At 45.8% G+C, this 16,654-nt stretch overlaps 1 pseudogene; it reads left to right on the top strand.

Moving 5' to 3' along the window:
- Positions 1–10,327: 10,327 nt before the first annotated feature.
- The window catches only part of LOC103083636 (myelin expression factor 2-like), a 9,036-nt pseudogene continuing 2,709 nt past the window's right edge, over positions 10,328–16,654 (top strand).

The raw sequence follows: 16,654 nt of genomic DNA, 5'->3' as shown, positions 1-16,654 counted from the left end.
TGAAACTTTGCTCACTCACCTCCTGCTGTGCGGCCCAGTTGCTAACAGGCCATGGACTGGTACTGGTCTGTGGTCCGGGGGTTGGGGACCCCTGTGCTACAGGGTCCCCAACAGATTCAGCCTCTCTTTGACTCCTTGTCCTGTGGAGCCAACCCATTCCATTGACAAAGGACATTAATTGTTAGTGGGCTTCCACTGATGTAAGAATTGCCTTCCTTCTCTGCTTTCCTCAATGCCTTCCTTATTCCCCCTGGACATCTCAACACAGACTCTTGGAGTGGGGTTACCATCCCTAGCTTCCACAGCAAAGGGACCCTAGGAGACTGGGCATTTCGAAATCTTGTTTTGTATTTATTTAGGCTGTGCAGGGGCTAAAAGTCTGTGTTAGGTTAGCCCAAGGGTGCTCACTTGCTGGGACCGGCAAACAGCTCAACCAAGACTCCAAGAAACCACAGGCCTCTCATTAAGGCACTGTGCAGATGGTGGCACCCAACCTTCTTGCGCATAGTGTGTTTGTCTGCAGAGGCTGGAGACATGCCGGGGCAGAAGCCAGATGGTTGGGATTTCCCAGCTGCCTGTCCAGTGAGTGATGGTCCCCTGTCTGGGCCTGTTGGGTGCTTCAGGGGATGTGTCTGTCTGGTCAAGAGAGAATAAAGGGAGAAGCCCTGGGTTTCGTTCTTTGTGCTAATTTACTCTCTTGTCTTGGTCCAGCCCTTCCTCTCTCTGAGCCTTAGTTTCATTTCCTCTAAGAGGGTGATGACACTACTGACTTTTGTAGATCGTATAGTCCCTGAAAAAGAGAAACACACACGCACTGAGTCTCCATCCTTCACTGGATATATAGAGTGTACAGCCTTGGGCCAAGCACAGCAGCCTCATGACTTCTACCGGAGGGAACAGAACTGTCAGCATTCGCTCCCTGGGACCTGTCACCTCCTCGTCTCCGGATCCTGAATATTGTCTGTGGCCATACCTTGGTCTCCTCCCTGATCCCTGGTAATGTCTCAAAACTATAGATCTTTGGTACCAGCCATGCCACCTCTGGGAGACATTCCGGTGTTGGTTGCAAGACTTAATTACAAGCCTGGTGCTGGGGGTGTGGGTGGGGGTCCGTGAGACCTGGATCCTCTGAATGATCATGCACCGAGTGTGCTCCTTTGGCAAGTTTCCTAACTGAACAGCTCTGATGCCCTCTTTTAAGATCCCTCTCTTTTTACACTTGACGTTTGTTATGAGCCTGAACATGAGATGGAAAATGAGGAGGCTATTTGTAAAGAAGCATGGAAACGTGAAGCAGTGCAGGGGGGTGGTTAGGGATGAAGGCTCTGGCTGGGGCAGACCTGCCTGGGTTTGAATCCTGTCCCTGTGGCTTCTGAGCTTGTGACCTGGGACAAGTTACCTAACTTTACTGCTGGAGGAAGAAGGTCATAGCACTTACCTCAAAGGGCTGTTACAAGGATCAGGCATTGAGAACAGAGCTTGACATAGAATTAGAATTCAGTAAAAACTATTACTGCTGTGACTTGTATTCATATTTTTATTACTGGTAATGTGGGCTGCAAACTGTGTAGAGGGGAAACGTCAAGGGCTGGCAGAGAGGGATTAATCAGCAAGACTTCCTGGAGGAGGAAGGCTTTAACTGGTCCTTAGAGCCTGGCTAGGGGTGGGGAAATTCTAGGCAAAGGGAAGAATGCAGGCAAGTGCTAAAAACAGATGTTGGAGAGAGTAAGGTAACTTAGGGGGAAATCTACTTCTGAAATGCTAAGTTGTTGAATGTACCTTTTTTTTCCTGGATCCCACGTGTGTGTGTGTGTGTGTGGCGGGTGCTTTTTTGTTTTTCTCAGTCAGGGCCAGGCCCTCCCTGAGCGCATTTTGGGGGAAAGGTGGAAAAGGAAGAGAGCAAGGTCTTCTCGTTGAGACAGGCCTGGGTTTGAATCCTAGCTTTGATCCACACAGAGGGACTTTGGGCTAAATTATTCAACCCCCTTGAGTTTCACTTTTCTCACTTGTAGGCATATTGAGAAATGGTTTAAAGGCAGAGATATCTTTTTCTCTCCCTCCATCCCCCTGCCTCTCTCCCTCCTGCCCCCTGCCCCTCCTTCACCTCACCTCTCTCTGCTCGCTCTTTGGGAGAAGGAGTCTCTTGCCCGGCTCCAGTACTGCTTCCCATGAGTGCATCTTGCTGCCAACTCTGGTAGGGCGCCAAGGAGATGGTGCCATGGGAGAAAATTGTAGATACCGTTGAAAGAATGTGAAGGAGAATTCCATAGAATCGGAAAGGTCCTAAGTAGCTCTTTAAGCCCCTAAGTAGCTCTTTAATGTGGGTTACAAACCAGTAGACTTGTGAGAGTTTCGTTTTGCTGCGTTTTTTGTTATACCCTTCCAGGGTTTTAGTCAGGTGACGGTGATCTGCGGCTAAGCAGCTTAGCACCATTGCCATCTGCCCAGTCGTTTTAGATATTTATATATACATGTGAACTGCCTACCCCCAATCACTTAAATTTGTGCACCCTGATCTAGCTCACCCTTTTCTCCTTAGAGACCAGGAAGCTGAGGTCAAGAGGGCAGAAGTGACTTGCCCAAGGTCACACAGTGGCCGGGTCTCAAAACTGAGCTCTCCTTTTGGCACAGAGAATGGTGTCTAACACAGGACAGGGTTGGGACAGGAGGAGACACTTTGCAGGAAAAAGGGAATTTGTCTCCTGGGTGAGGTCGAGCTTTCTTAGATTGTTTTGTTTAGTCCAGAATGAGGGATTCCTCCTTGGATTCTGCTCCCAGCATCCTGTGGATCGGATGTTTCTCACCGTCCTTTTAGGCCTGGTGAAAAAGAAAAAAAAAAAAAAGATCACAGCCCTGAATTTCCCTGAGAACCTGCGGCTTCGGCTCCCCTGCTTCCTTTCAGGGCCCCTCCTGTAGGCAGGTTTTTACACATGATGAATTGCTGTGGTCAGCGCGGCAGCGCGCTGTGCCCAGGGGAACCCGTGCTCAGCTCCGTGGCCAGTCTGCATCTCTCCAGCAGGATAGCCTGCTGCACGCGTCCCCGCGTAGACACTGTCACCGCTGCTGCATTCCCTCCGTCCCAGTGGAGGCATCGCAAATCACCGAGAGGGAAGTGTCCATCCCCTGGCCTGGCAGAGCGGAGAGAGAAGGTGGGTATTGCAGAGTCGGGAGAAATTGCTTCTGGTCACCGGGGGCTTGAATCACCCCACTGGACTCATTAGGTTTCTCAGTGTTTCTTTTATGAATGGACTCGGCTGGAGGCTGTGCTATGGACGCGCCTGGGACCCTGGTCACTCCGTCCCATGGACGCAGCCAACGCTTTGCTATTCACTTAGGTCTTTCAGGAAGCATTTGTTGAATCTCTAACACCCTGCTGCATGCAATGGGGGATATGGAATTGAAAGACCAGTCTGACCTTCCATACTTGCATTCTGGTTGAGGTGCATTTTCACAAGTCAGTAAGTCAATAAGCCTGTGGGAGAGACGGCACCAGGGAGCATATTAATACATAGGGTAAGTGTTCATTGGCTGCCTACTGTATGCCAGGCATTGGTTTATTATGGTTGAAGTTCACTGGTCAGTGAGCTCGAGGGGTCTGGAAGAAGGAAAAATGTCAGCGGGCTGCCAAGTTTCATCATCCCAACAGCCACTTACATTTATTCAACACCTGCATGGGGTTAAACACATGATGTGGAAACCTCGGTATCACCCTGTGAAGGAGGGACAGTCATCACCCCACTTCACACGTGGACCCCAGAGAGGCTCAGAGAGTCTAAGAACCCTCCCCGCCAGGTCACCAGCTGCTAAGTGGTGGGCGGAGCTAAGGCCAAGCCCCACGTCTGTTTGACTCCAAGGCCTCAATCCCCAAAGACTTGACTCTTCTGGTTGGAACTGAATTTGAAGAGTAGGCAGAGTCAAGGAGGAAATAGTATCATGGGTTGAGCCTCTCCAGAAGTTTGACACATTTCCTAAATGTGTCAAACTTGCTTCCTATTCCGGAGACAAAAGAAGACTCGTAAGAATATAACCTTCTAAACACCCCCTGGGCCTTCTAGGCTGCTCAGTTGTTCAAAGCAAGGACATTAACTTCTCCATTATTAAACTTGTTTCTGAGAGGAACAAGCAAGAAATGGTTCCATCTTCCCTAGCACATTTTCTCCCTCTGCCCTATGATGGCCCAGCTCCCCGGCCCCCCGCCCAACTCACAACCTGCATGACTTTAGGTGAGTTACCTGAATTTATTGAGACTCAATTTCTTTTTAAATCGGGGTAATAGTAGCTACCTTTGAAGGTGCTGTGAGATTAAATAAGATAATATTAAGTGCACAGTTCCTAGAGTAGGAGCTCAATCAAGTTAGCTTTTCTTAATTATTATTCTGTATTTTCTATTTTGCCTTAATTTTGGTCACCGTGCTAGATGCTAATCCCCCCCCCCCCCAAGGTACTTTTCAACTCACAGAATTGAAATATAAGTCTGGAAGTACAGTCTGAGGCAAAAATGAATGGATGTCTAAAGAGATATTTTCATTGTTTATATCGGGCGATGGCAAACAGGAGCTCAGTTAGCCCCTCATGCTTTAATCAATCATATTTTTGCTTGTTTGTTTTTTCACTCTTACCCACCCACTCACCATTTCCTACTAGGACTCATTTCCTACTAGGGACGAGTAATAGTGCCAGGAATTAAAGATTTGTTTGTTTTTTTCTTTCTTGCAGTGGAGCTGTTTAAAAGTACAAAAAATAGTAGAGAATGATGTAACAAACTTATCACCCAGTTTTAGCAGTTATTGTGATTTTCCTAATCTTGTTTTAGCTATCTCTCCACTTTTTTTTTTAAACTGGAGCATTTTAAAGTAAATGCGGAATATGTCATTTTAGCTGTAGCTACTTTCTAACTAGCTTAACCGATAAAGACTTAAAAATTATTGTGTCTAGCAATATTTATCATAACCCTTTAACATCATCTGTTACCTGTCGTGTTTAAATTTCCCAGATTGTTCCAAAAACTGCCTTTTAATAGTTGATTTGTTGATAGCAGAATTTAAGCAAGGCTCCCACATTTTGTTTGGTAATTATGTCATTTAAGTCTATATTTCATTCTCCCCACCTTTTAATACCACTGGCCTGTTTGAGAAATTGGGTTCTTTTGTTGATGATCACACATTACGGATTTAGTTGATTACTTCTTCCTGGTGTTATTTTAGTTGTTCTTCTATCCCCAGTATTTCCTGTAAAGTGGTATTAGGTCTAGAATGTGATTATATTCAGTGTCAGTATTTTTGGCTAGATGACATTGTAGGCAGGTATGGTGAGTGGGTTCTTCCTTTTCTACCACATCCTGGGCATGTAATGTCAGGCTGTCTGTCCTAAGTTTCATGATGTCAGCCTGGTCTCATCATGACAAAGTTCTCCATCAACTTTTTACCTAATGGGTTTAGCATCCACTGATCTTGTCCAGATCATCTTCTCTTGCAAGATGGTGATTTTCTAATTCTTTCATTCTTTCCAGGCCCTGTTTTTTATGCTTCTCCTACCCTAATATATATATATTTTTAATAGTATCCAGCAACCTTCAAATGTGAACATATATGGGGGCTCCAATAGTTTGGAGTTGGGCTGGCTATGTAAAAATCAATGGGGATCTTTATAAAAATACAGATCCCAGGGTTCCACTCTTGGGGTTTCAGACTTAAGAGGTCAGGAGAAGGATCCGGAAGTGTTCTTAGTTTTTAAATCAAGTTGCTAAAATGTAGCCAGTCCAGGGAAGTCGAGCTTTAAAATCCATCACTGCTTAACATTGCAAAGGACAAAGTTTGCCACCATGTATGAGTGTCCTTGTTTGATGGGACACCAGATTGGGGACAGCAAGGGTGAGAGAAGCTGAAATGAACTTGGAACGTTCCAGGGTTACTGTGGCTCCCCCATGCTGCCCCTCACTTGGACTTTGTGGCTGTGCTTTCCTTTGCTGCTCCTGGTCTCCCTCCATTGCGTGAATCTCAGAAACTTCAAGTTGCATTAATATATGATTCCTTTGTGCCTCTCCCCAGTCTAGGTCTAATTACTCTGAGCCGTTGGGACTTGAGTGTGACAACAGAGGATTTTCTAGGATTATTCTCAGCATGTGACATTCAATTACCACTCCCTAGTAGGGCAGGGGTTAGCCAGGGAGGGAGCTGGTAGAGATGGATAGGATTTCCAGATAAGAATGGCAAGAGGCTCAATTTCTGGATGGATTCTAGAGTTGTGCTGCCTAAACTTTAGTGCGTGCAGTGTTAAAAAATACCATTCTGAGATCCCACGCCCGACAGTAGGTTTTAGTAGGTTTGGGGTGGAAACCAGCAGTTAGCATTTCTTTTTTTTTTTTTCTTTTTTTTCCCCGGTACGCTGGCCTCTCACTGTTGTGGCCTCTCCCGTTGCAGAGCACAGGCTCTGGCCTCGCAGGCTCAGCGGGCATGGCTCACGGGCCCCGCCACTCTGCGGCATGTGGGATCTTCCCGGACCGGGGCACGAACCCGTGTCCCCTGCATAGGCAGGCGGACTCTCAACCACTGCGCCACCAGGGAAGCTCCAGTTAGCATTTTTAATAAGCTCCCAGCTGATTTTGGTGTATGAGGGTCATGGACCTTAGAGAGTCACTGTCATGGACCCTCAAAAGCCTTGGGAGATGGGAGACTCAAAGGCATCTAGAAAAGCAGACAGTAATATGGAGCAGGTACCGACCTGGAGATTAGGAGACTGAGTTCTAACCCAGCTCTGTCAGTGACCCCTGAGGGATCCTGGGCAAGCCCTTCTCCTTCTCAGCCCTTACTTGCCCTTGTATAAAATAACAGCGTTGATAGGATCTGTGATCTAATTTTTTAAAGCAGAGACTGTTTTTGCACTCTCAATATTTAAATGGATTAAATGGGGGCTGTTCTGGTAGAAACAGGGATATGGAGTCAGCACACTCGGCATAACCACTTGCTTCTCTCATCAGATTTTGGGACTCCCACCACTGACACCCACACACAGCCCGAGGTCTTTGCAGAGCTGGTTTGAAAACCACTGATAGCTAGAGTTTCTTCTCACCCTAACGTTCAGTGATTCTGGGTTTGATCCTTCTGTACATGAGCACAGACTCAAATCCTGGCAGCACTCTCCTTATAAACTTAATGAGAGGGTGAGAATGCTGTAAGGCCGCTTATCCCGCCTAGTAGAAATCTAAAGTAAATGCACGTCTGCTGCTGCTGATAGGTGGGGCGAGGCAGGCTTTCTGAGTTCCTACTTTGAACAGTATGTAGGGTACTAGGCATCATGGAGTCAGGCAGACATAGCTCCTTTTTTTCAAGGACTTACCTTTTATTTGGGGAGGTTCTTTTTTTGAAAAATTGAAATATATTAGACATATAAAAGATTTAAGGTGTACAGGACTTTGATACATTTATATGTTGTAATATGATTGCCATTGTAGCGATAGTTAGCACCTTTGTCACATCACATAATGATCATTTTTTTTTTTTTATGCGGTATGCGGGCCTCTCACCGCTGTGGCCTCTCCCGCTGCAGAGCACAGACTCCGGACGCACAGGCTCAGCGGCCATGGCTCACGGGCCCAGCCGCTCCGCGGCATGTGGGATCTTCCCGGACCGGGGCACGAACCCGTGTCCCCTGCATCGGCAGGCGGACTCTCAACCACTGCGCCACAAGGGAAGCCCTGATCATTTGTTTTTAATGGTTGGAATAAATAGGATCTAGTCTTTTAGTAAGTTTGATGACTCATACAGTATTGCTGCCTATACTCACTCTACTCTGCATTAAATCTCTAGGGCTTTTTCCTTTATGACTCATTGCAAGTTTGTACCCTTAAACAACATCTCCCCAATTCCCCTGCCCTCCAGCTCCTGGTAATCATCATTTTACTCTCTGTTTTTATGAGTTTGGCTTTTTTAGATTACACATATAGGTGATATCATACAGTATTTGTCTTTCTCTGTCTGACTTACCTCACTTAACGTAATGTCTGCAAGGTCCGTCCGTGTTGTCGCAAATGGCAGATGTCTGTCTGTCTTATGGCTGAATAATGTCCCATTATGTTTATGTATATATATATATCTATATATACACACATACACATACACACCACATCTTCTTTACCTATTCGTCCTTTGACACACACTTAGGTTGTTTCCATAATTTGGCTATTGTAATAATGCTGCAATAGACATGGGGGAGCGTAAGATCTCTTCAATATTCTGTTGTCATTTCTTTTGGGTATATATCCAGAAGTGGAATTGCTAGATCATAGGGTAGATTTATTTTTAATTTTTTGAGGCACCTATGTATCGTTTTCCGTAGTGGCTGCACCAATTTATATTCCCACTAACCATGTACAAGAATTCCCCTTTTTTCCACATCCTTGCCCAAACTTATCTTTTGTCTTCTTGATGATAGCCGTTGTAACAGGTATGAGGTGATATCTCATTGTGGTTTTCATTTGTATTTCTCTTATAATTAGTGATGTTGAACATCTTTTCATGCACTTTTTGGCTGTTTGGATGTCTTCTTTGGAGAAATGTGTATTTAGTTCCTCTGTTTTTAAATTGAATTGGCGTATGAAAAACGAACTAATTAACAATATGTGGGAATATGGAGTACAAAACTGGTGCTATAAAGTGAGAGAAGAGAGCATTGAGGAATCCACTGAGAGCTTCAAGAATGATTGGGGTTATTTACCATTGTTCACAAAAAGTATTACACACACACATGTAGTTGCTGATTAGCAAACACACGTGTTAGGTCTGTTATAGAAATCCAATTCAATGAGTTTAAGAAGGGATCTGTTGGATCACAAGATGAGGAATTTTAGGATCACTCCAGCTTCAGGCATGACTGGATCCAGGATCTCAATGATTTGGGCTTTTTCTCCAATTTTTGGCTCTGTTTTCCACACTGTCTCGCCTTCATTCTAAGGCAGGATTTCTCTATATAGGAGAAGCAACATAATAAATCTCCCAACGATTCTTGGCTTATTATGATCTTTTCAGCTTGAAATTCCAGAGGAAGAGCAAGGCGCTCTCTCTGGCAACATTCAGATATTAAGTTTTAGAGGCTCAGACTGGGCCGGGGCTCTCTCGGAGCCGTCTACTCTGCGCAGAGGAGCAGAGAACTTTGCCTGGCTAGCCTGAGGCATGTGCCAGTCTCTGGGGTGAGTGGCAGTGAGGGAGGCAGGGACAGGAGCACTATGGCTGTCCTGCCACAGCAGTGTGGGTGGGATGGCTGTTCCCCAGAGGAGAAGTAGAATGTGAGTGTACCAGCGTCAACTGCTGTCCACCAAAAATATGGAAGTGAGAAAGAGCCAAATCGCTAGTAATCTAACGTAGGAGTTCAGGCGCACACATGTGCAGAAAGACATTTATGCTACTTTAAGTAAAAAACAAAAGACCATGATAGAACACAGTTCATACAATAACATCTTACTTTTAATTTTTAAATGTATATTCTATTTGCAGATGCACAAATATATATGCTTTGAAAGCATAAAAATGAAATGTGCTATTTTCTCAGTACAGGGTTTGTCCACTTGACAATCATGAACATTATTCCTTGCTGTTAAGTACTTATCATCCTACACTATGCTTCTCGGGACTGTATTTTGTTATGTGGTTGTAGGATGATTCAGCTGATACCCGAGTTCCCTTAGGAGTGCGGAACAGCACTGACTGAGCTGGCATTGGGGTCTGTGGTCCCAGCTGTTCCTGCTAACTTGTGTTTCAGAGTAGACAGTGTCTGCCTTGCATTTCCTTTTTGGGTCCTTTTTAATGGGACCCAGTCACCAGGTCCCCAGCAGGCTTGGGGAGTTGAGTGAGACCTTTACGCAGGAATGTATCGACTGCTTCCGAAATAGGAATTCCAGGGCCCTGGCATTTATATATAGCCTTTATCTCAGCAGCCTTGTGCAGAGCTGGCATTTTGGGGGTCAAGGCAGAAAAGATCAGGGACAAGTGAAAGCTGCAGAAATTGGTTGGTGGAAAGCGGGTTCTTCCAAAGCTGAGGTTGGGGTTCAGGCTTGACAATAACCTAGTGAAACTCCAGAGAAGTTGTATGCACAACCAAGGATGCAGCTGTCTTGTCCACCTTGCAGAACTGCTGCACACGAAAGAGCCGCAGGTGAAATGGGGGAGGGAGGGAAACATGGAGTTGGCTGCAGTAAGGGCTCTGTGCTTTGGGCTCTAAGGAGCCCTGACTGGACTTGCTGGTGGCCTCAGTGATAGTGGGAGACCTGTCAGGTCACTAGTGTGTGTCAGGCCAGTGGAGGACACAGTTTTGCTGAGACCCTCACCTGGCGGCCATGCGAAAGGCCATCCACTTCACTTCCGGGAAAAGGTTGACCCGTTTGCTGACTCACCCACCTAAGACACAAGGTGAGGAGATTGGGGAGAAAAGAAGCCAAGGTGTTGATTCTGCATCTCAGAGCGGGGCCTTCCAGACTGGAAAAAAAAAAAAAAAGAAGAAGAAGAAACAGAAAAGAAATGATAGGTGGGCTGAGAGTCCCTTTCTTCCAAAAGAATTGTGCTTAGGTGGGAAAACATGGGGGTTGCCAGTATAGGCCTCCTGAGGATGTGACTCTGGCTCTACTTCTTGCTGGCTGTATGGCTTTGAGCAAGTTACTTGATTAACTGCCAGTTTCCTCATGTCTAAAATGGGAATAAAAATAACAGCTACCTTACAGGCTCATTGGGAGTATTAAATGAGATCATGATGCACAGGAAAATGCTTAGCATAGTGCCTGATAGATAGTGCTCAATAAATATTAGCTGATGCTATTAACAGGCATGAAGACTGGCTTTGATCGAAGCCAAGGTATGAGAGGTTACCTTCTAGAACACTATATTTTATATCATGCATGTATAGTTACGCAGAGACAAAAGATTGAGCGTCCCAGTGTGTTGTAGTAGAAAGTGCCCTCACCTAGAGCCTGTGAGTCCTGAACGCTAGTCTGGATTCTGCCCTAAACTCACTTTGAGACTTGGAGTTACTTCGTTCCTCTGGGCCTCAGTTTCCTCATTTGTAAAATGGGCTCTTAGGTGGATGGTCTTTGGACTGTTCCCTGGTACACCCAGGTTTCAAAGAGGTCTGGTGTTTGCTCTGTGCCCCCGATTCTATGACAACCAGGACAGTAGTTGGGGTTTGATCAGTTTGGTATGTTGGGGTACTACACAAGATTCCTTTTGAGAATAGGGTCTGCTACTTATAACCTGCTCTGCTAGTTGCTTTCTAAGGATTCTTGCAACTCTAGCACTTTACAGCATGGGATTAGAAATCCAGGGGGCGAGTCTATGTTCTTGTCACAGCATCGTTACGATGACAGCTCACACAGTGTCCTCATTTTAAACATGTGTAAAGTGAGGGGAAGGGGGGGAGGGTTAAATTAGGAGTTTGGGATTAACATGTACAAACTACTATATATAAAGCAGAGAACCAACAAGGACCTACTGTGCAGCACAGGGAAATCTACTCAGTATTTTATAATAACCTATAAGGGAAAAGAATCTGAAAAGAATAGATATGAATATGAAGGTGAATATATATATTAATATAAATATAGATAAATGAGTCACTTTGCTGTACACCTGAAACTAACACAACATTGTAAATCAATTAGAATTCAATTTTAAAAAAAAGCCCCCCCCCCCCCCAAAAAAAGAGCAAAATGAGACTCAAAGCAAAGGGCACTAGCAGCAAAGTCCAAAGACCAGCAGCTGATGCCAAGACTCAACTTGTGTCCTGGGTTCCCTGCCTTCTAGGGCTCCACTGCTTTCACTCCATGTTTCTGCCTTTTGAAACTCTTGGACACTGCATTTTATAAAATGGGGCCGCCACAGGCTGGGTGAATTCAGTGTTCCCAATACGCTACTCATCTTAAAATATCACCATCTTGCTGTGCTCACATCTCAGACACATTTATCATGAAAGAAGGGCAGATAGACATCCAGCCTTCGCTTGACCTTTAAATTACCTCCCTCTCATCGGTGGTGGCTGATCAGCTGCTTTTTTGGAGAACAGGTGGGTCGACATGAGATTGATTGGTTTTCTCTGCAGGGGATGTGACTTGGCCCACTCCAACCCTCTGACCTGCAGAGGACCTCTGAGCTCTGGGAGCCTCAGCCAGAAACAAGAGCATGGATTAGTAAGGCAGGAGGAAGGGTCCTCTGTGCCTGGATCTAGGAGCAGGAGAGAATAGCTTCTGAAGACTCAGAAAGAAGGCCAGTATTTGGGACCTTGGACAAGCCCCTTGGTCTCTCCCTCCCTGGGATCCTAGGATGTTTTTGATAATCAATGAATGTCACTCACCATCTGGCTCTAAAAGGATCGAGTCACTGGCCACTGCACCTGCTGACGTTTAACACACCCTGAAAGGAGTTCAGGGAAGGGATCAGGAATGAGGCACTCTGCGCTCTGGGAAAACTGGCAGAACAGGTCTTCAGATAGTTAGATATTTTCAAGAGAAAATTTTATGAACCCGATTTCTTGCATCTTCCCATACTTAGAAAGGCACTAAAATCATCAACTGAGATATCTGTTCATCATGACTAGCAGTAACCTCCTACCAAGGTGTGTGCTTGATTGCACGTACGCCTTCTCCAAAATCACATCTATGCTGACCTCCCTCCTTGCCTCTTTGGAACAGTTTCTCAGGGCTATCTGAGAGACTGTCTCCCTGGCTATAGGCCTCAGTAAGTCCCCAGAGAAAACCGAAACTCACAGTTCTCACGTTGTGTGTTTTTATTTCAGTCAACAGAAATTGGGTAAGTAGATAGAAACTCTGCAGCCCAGGATGCACCAATGCACCAGTGACTCAGAAGCCATTGTGCTGTGGTAGAAAAAGTATAAGCTTTGGATCTAGCAGACCTGGATTTAAATCTCAGACCTGGTGCTTATAGGGAAGAAAGTGATGAGGTAGTTGTGAAACCTTGGGCTGGTCACTAAACTCCTCTGTGCCTCAGTTTCTTCATCTAGAAAAAGGAAATAATAATGCCAACTTGCAGGATTATCATAAGGGTTAGGATCATCAATTTGCCTGGTGCCTGTCTTATAATAGGTGCTCAAAATAATAGTTTGTGTTATTTTTTTTAATTAATTAATTAAATTTATTTTTGGCTGTGTTGGGTCTTTGTTGCTGCGCTCGGGCTTTCTCTAGTTGTGGTGAGCGGGGGCTGCTCTTCGTTGCGGTATGTGGGCTTCTCATTGCAGTGGCTTCTCTTATTGCGGAGCACGGGTTCTAGGTGTGCGGGCTTCAATAGTTGTGGCATGCAGGCTCGGTAGTTGTGGCTCGCAGGCTCAGTAGTTGTGGTGCATGGGCTTAGTTGCTCCACGGCATGTGGGATCTTCCCAGACCAGGGCTCGAACCTGTGTCCCTTGCAGTGGCAGGCGGATTCTTAACCACTGCACCACCAAGGAAGTCCTCCTTTGTGTTATTGATAGGAGAATGGTTTATGAAATAAAGACCTAAGGGCTTATGAGAGATGATGATTATTTTATTGGCTAACAGGATGTCTATTCCTATTGGACCAACTGATAACAATTAGTTATCTCACAAAGAAAGAAGAATTTGGAATGGGACAGAACACATGAGTTTCCTTGGGTTTTGTCTGTGGGTTCTGTTTGGTTGCATTCGGCTATGAAACAACCAATTGTTGAACAGTGGAGCTGAGTTACACACTGGCTAAAGAAGTCCACTTTGAAAAAATCTTAGAGAGGTCTTAGTTTTCTGGGAGCAAGCCCATCAGAAGCCAATGTGTGACCGGGCTGCCAATACAGATAATAGGCTCTTGGAGTGCATTAAGAGAAGTAGGAAGCCTACAATGAAGGAGGAGATGGCTGGGTTCCGTTCTCTGAGAGTCTCATAGTCAAACTTAAGTGTGTCCTGAAGAGGGTGATTAAGATAGGAAGGGTCTGGAGACCTCGCCAAATGGGGGACAAGGACAAGGATGGGAGATTTTTATCCTGGAGAAGTCAAGTGTCAGCGTGATCCATTTAAATCCCCGAAGGGCTGCCTTGGGGAAGAGGGAGATGTTTGGTTCTGTAGGACACCAGGGTCACAGGGTTGGGGGGTGGGGGAAAGGCAGAGTCAGTGCTTTTTGCACAAAGTTTTCAGGAAGGCATATTCAGTTCAAATTAAAAAGATACCTTGTAGCAAAAAGACACCTTGTAGCAAAAAGACACCATCTACCATGGAACTGGGCCACATTTTGAGGTAGTGTGTACCAGAGGCCAGCCAGAGCGACGCAGGATGATGTGGAGGTCGTGAGGACAAGATTCGATGTCAGATCTGGGTTCAGATCCTGACATGGTCATTTACTGTGTGGGCAAGGAAGCAAACCTCTCTAGATGTAGATCCTTAGCAATAAAATGGAGGTAATGTCTAAATTCCTGGGTTGTGAGGATTAAATGAGCTAATATACGGAAAACCCTTAACAGTTGCTGTTCCTATTATTTTGGTTACTTATGGCGGATGTTCTGCTGGCCGGGTTTCTTTTCCGCTCCTCATTCTTGGGATTCCATGAGTAAACAGGCCACTGCTTTTTTCTCCTTCATTGTTCTCCTTTGTTCTCCACTTGCAACCAGTTGCTGTTTCACTGTGTTGTGTTAATAACATAATTCTAGAGAAAGCTGGCCTGATGTGATCGTTTATTAGTGCTTCTTCCTCATTAATTTATATCTTTTTCCCCAGCTGATGAGCATTTTTTGCTTAGCAGTTCATTACTTCTCCCCCCCCTCATTCTAGCAATGCTATTTAAACAACATGAATCCGGTATTTAGCGAGAAAATGGGGTTTTATAATGGGAAACGCTCAGTTCGAGAGGTAATCTTCTTTTTCTCTCTCTTTTTTTTTTAATTTTAATTTTTTGACCATGCTGCGTGGCATGTGGGATCTTAGTTCCCCAACCAGGGATCCAACCCGCACCCCCTGCACTGGAAGCGGGGAGTCTTAACCACTGGACTGCCAGGGAAGTCCTTTCTTTTTTTCTTCTTAAATAACATTAAAAAAAAATCTTAAGTTAATGACGAATCACCACCGCTTGTCTTGGAGGAAGGTTGCAGAGGGGATAACAGATGAGGGTTCTGGAATTTTAGAGCCAGACATACTCTCCTGTAGCCCCCTCATCTTACATGAGGAACTCGGGCCTCAGGGAGGTTGAATTATGGGCTCCTGGCCACCAAAGGGTGAATAGCAGAGATGCTGGGGTGTGACTCTCTTCCCACTGTGCCGAGCTGCGTTTCCTTTGCTGCGGTGGCTGCAGGCTTGAATCCTCTTCTGCCGTGTAGCCGGCACTTGGCAAGTATTTTAACTTCACTGAAGCTCCGTATTTTAAATTTATAAACTGTCCATGTGGTAATAGTTTCTTCCTTGTAAGTATTATGGGTAGGATGATCTAAGTAAAGCCATTACACCATTGCTGGTAACTAGAAGGTATGGAAAGAGTATTTCTTAAATGAAGGGATAACAAGTTCAGGTTGTTACTGTTGATAGTGGTTATTTACCTGAGTGCTTCCCAGATGCCAGGCCTTTGCTGAGTCCTCCATACAACCCTGGGAGGTAGGTATTATAATATGTCTCTACTGTCAAGAGAACTCTGCAACTTGTGTTATTTCCCCATCCCTGCCTTGTTTGTTGCTCTCCACCCCCATCCATTCCTACCGGACTAAACAGTGACACCCTTACAATGGAGCGTTATTAGGGATCTGTTTCAGAACAGCAGAGGCGGTTCCTGGGGAGTTGCCTCTTATTCCACACAGTCAGGGGTGGAGGCATCTCACAATACAGGGTGGGGCTTGGCAGCAGTGAGAAGCAAAGGAAACCGGGGTGACTTACCTTGGGTCCAGGAGGAGGAATCTGACTAATCATCCCTTACACCAGTGGGTCTCAACCGGGTACAGTTCCCCCCACCCTACCCCCACCGGGTGACATTTGGCAATGGTCTGAGACTTTTTGTTGTCACAGCTGGCAAAGGGGGGTGGTATGAGTGTGCTACTGGTATCTCCTGGGGAGTGACAAGGGATGCTGCTAAATACCGTAAAGAGCACAGGGCAGCCTCCACAGCAAAGAATGATCCATCCCCAAATGCCACTACAGCGAAGGTTCAGCTCCACTGCCCATACCCATCCAATGATTTGATCTTCGTAACACACCATGAAGCTGGATGAAAGGGAGCTGATACTTAATAAGGGTAAAGGGACCTCTTTTGTGCCAGGCATTGAATTAGGCTAGAGTTGGGAAAATAGATTATAATCTGCGTGCCAACTTGATCAGTTGGTAGGGGCTTCTTGGATCGCTCTAGGGACAAGGATTCTGAGGCGCAGCAGGAAGGCTCCCAGCTCTGCCACTTTTCAGCCATGTAGCACTGGGCAGTTACTTAACTTTTCTGTGCCTTAGTTTTCATATTTATAAAATGCCAGTGATAATAGTATCTACCTGACTGGGTTGTCAGAGGATTAAATTAATATTCCTGGGCTTCCCTGGTGGCGCAGTGGTTGAGAGTCCGCCTGCCGATGCAGGGGACACGGGTTCCTGCCCAGGTCCGGGAAGATCCCACATGCCGCGGAGCTGCTGGGCCCGTGAGCCATGGCCGCTGAGCCTGCGCGTCCGGAGCCTGTGCTCCGCAACGGGAGAGGC

The sequence above is a fragment of the Lipotes vexillifer genome, unplaced genomic scaffold (assembly GCF_000442215.2).
Source record: "Lipotes vexillifer unplaced genomic scaffold, Lipotes_vexillifer_v1.1 scaffold121, whole genome shotgun sequence".
In the NCBI taxonomy this organism is placed as follows: Eukaryota; Metazoa; Chordata; class Mammalia; order Artiodactyla; family Lipotidae; genus Lipotes; species Lipotes vexillifer.
This window is presented reverse-complemented; position numbering and strand designations above follow the sequence as displayed.